Below are 3,082 nucleotides of genomic sequence, written 5' to 3' on the forward strand. Positions count from 1 at the left end.
AATAATAAGAAGAGATAGAAAAAAAATACAATACAAGAGAGAAGCCATATACAAGTCAGTAAGAATTCATAATAGTTTTCAAAAAATTTGTCAGACAAAATATTATCTTCTTCTTCTTTATTTTAACCTTTCTCAAACCATAATCCAAGTTCTCATGTGTTGAGAAATACTTGTGATCCCTAAATTACAAACCCATGTTCTCTATATGCCCACACACATCTTGAGGTGTAGAGAACACTCCGGAAGATCGTGGTTTGAGTACTCAAAGCGTTGGATATGAAGATCGATATGTAGAGTCCAAAAACTTTACTTAGCTAGTAGTAGTTGTAGTAGGTTCATTACTGTGGATTTTGGTTCAAGTTGGGATTTAGTTGGACACTCATAGCAATACTTGTAGATTTTACAAGTTTAACCTTTTAAGAATATTAATTATAACCTAAGGTTTGATTAATAAGACTGATTATGGAGATGATATTTATTATACTATAAGGTTTAGATAGACCCAATAAGATAGCAACACTTGTCATGTGTAGGCTTAATGAGAAATTAAGTATTTTGAGGAATAAGTTTATTAAGAATAATATTTGAAAATCCTAGGGTCTGCCAGCAGTTTTGAAATCATTAAAGGACTTAGTCAAGGTTGTTTACTCAATTCAAATTAGGCTGAAAAAGTGTAATTACGTGTATAATATTTCAGCGTATGCCGATATATCGCAACTCTAGGGGGCGATATATCGTCATACGGGGATACGGAAAACACGTAACTTCGCACAACAACTTCGACAAACCTCAGGAATATCATCCCAGGCGATATATCGGCTATGGTGCATGATTTTTGAATGATTTTGAAACCGAGCTCATTTTAATCCTTAACCTCTTGATAAGTCCAGAATCTTTTTGACTGAGTCTTCAGCCTCTGCTGAATGATTATTCAAATTTTTTTCAATTAAAAAGCCATTATTTTATTCAAGCTAAAAGAAGATCTTTTCATTCTTGAACTCTATAAATAGGACCTAGTACCCAGCCATTTCTTCATTCATCAAGTTGAGTTCAGAGTCTACAAGCTGCTAGGTTTACTTTGGAGTGCGAAACACTTGGGTTGGGGTTATAAGCTTTATCATTATAAGCTTACTAAACACTTGGGAAGTAAGGTTTATAGTGTATTTCAATTTCGAGGTGTAGTTCGGTCATAGAAGTATTCAAAGGTATTCCTATTCTTAGTTCCTTTCAGTATTGTTTCATTAGTTTTTATAGTTTTTCTCTACTCAAATCCTAACTCAGTATTCTTTATTCTTGGTTAAGCATCTAAGTTCTTTGAACTTGAGGTTCTTGTTGGTAAGTATCTTTACGATGGTGTAGTTCATTCTTTTCATCTCTTTTCTTTAGAATACTCACCTCTCTATTAATGGTTTTTAGGAGTGTTCCAAAATCCCAACCTTGTTCTCATCATCCCGGTATTTTGGTAAGGAAAATAGGATAGTTCTTATGTGATATGCGCTATGTTATGATTATGCTATAGTATGACTTTATGTGTTATGATATATGTATGTGTGGGGCTTATAGTTGTTATAGAGCAAACCCTATCACTTTTATGTTTTGGGGCTTATAGTTGCTATATAGCAAACCCTGACACTTTTATGTTTTTTGGGCTTATAGTTGCTTAACTAGCAAACCTCATTGTAGTCTGAGGCTTATAATTGCTTAGTTAGCAAACCCCAATAGTCACCATGTACATGGGTTAGAATTATGATATGTGTTATAGTATTTGATATATGTTCATAGTTTATGTGTATGTTTATGTTTCATGCTTGTAGTAGATTTTCCTTGCTGGGCATTAGGCTCATTTCTTTATGTTTTATATGTGCAGGAAAATAGTTATGGTGGCGGGAAGGTTCTTGGCAGCTTGGGAATGTGTATTGAGGCAGAATGGAAGTCAGTGGACTGCGCAAACAATTCGAGAATGAAGTTGTTTAAATCTTTTAAATTATACATTTTATGTATTTCCGCACTTAATTTTGTAATCAATTTATTTAAGTTATGTTCTATTTTATTTTCAAACAATGAGATCCCATATCCTAACCGTATTTTAAGTATTTCACCTTTGCTTTACATTTTATAATAAAGTCATGGTTATTTTATATGTATGTTTTCTTAAGATTAGTATAGTAGTTTTTAATGGTCGACGTTTAGAATAGTTAGGTTGTTACACGATATATATATATACAAAAAGACTCAAGAACACTTGACAGGCTTCAAGAGGTAAATACTCATGTTCTTGAATATTTATATATATGTTTATATTATATATAAATATTGTATATTTATATATATGTTGCATGATTAATAATATTGTATGTTAATGTTTTTGTCTGCATGTTTTCTTGAGCATATAAACTGTTTATATGAGAGATGGAAAACTTTTGTTGTTGTACACAATGGGTCCACCACGCCTATTCCCCTACATACTCTGATTGTTTTTCCAACATATACCTCATTTGGTTCGGTAGTACTGAAATGATGATCAACCAATCCAGTACTTGCCACCTTTCTCTTTCTTTTTAAGTTGAAATAGTAGGTTGAAATGTTACCTTTTCTTGGAGTAGTTGATACATTCTGAGTCCCTGAGGGTGCTGTTGAGATCTCCCAGGTTGAAGTTGTCCACAATGGTGCCAATTCTAGTCCAGAACTCTCCCCCCTCTACTTATGAAGGAGGCACGTGGATAGCTAAGAAGCACCAACTGAATTTTGTTGGGTCTGAATTAATTTTCCCCATGATAAAATTCTTATCCATTACAGTTATTTCAATATCCACTCATTTCTTCCAACAAAAGTAAAACCCCGTGATAGTCCCACCTGCTCCACATAGGCACTGGCATAGTAGTGAAACTTGCTTAATTTCCTAAAGAATGGATTGCAATGCCCTGGTTAGACAAGACCATTACACTATGTATTTTAAATAGTACTTAACTCGCTAAACGAGTCATTAGGCCATAAACATGCATCTAATTGTGATTAATGGTCCAAGGTTAAAAATTTCGGTCAAAAGTAAGGGATATTTCATTAAAACACAAAAATTGTACAT

Source organism: Humulus lupulus, chromosome 6, assembly GCF_963169125.1.
Source record: "Humulus lupulus chromosome 6, drHumLupu1.1, whole genome shotgun sequence".
In the NCBI taxonomy this organism is placed as follows: Eukaryota; Viridiplantae; Streptophyta; class Magnoliopsida; order Rosales; family Cannabaceae; genus Humulus; species Humulus lupulus.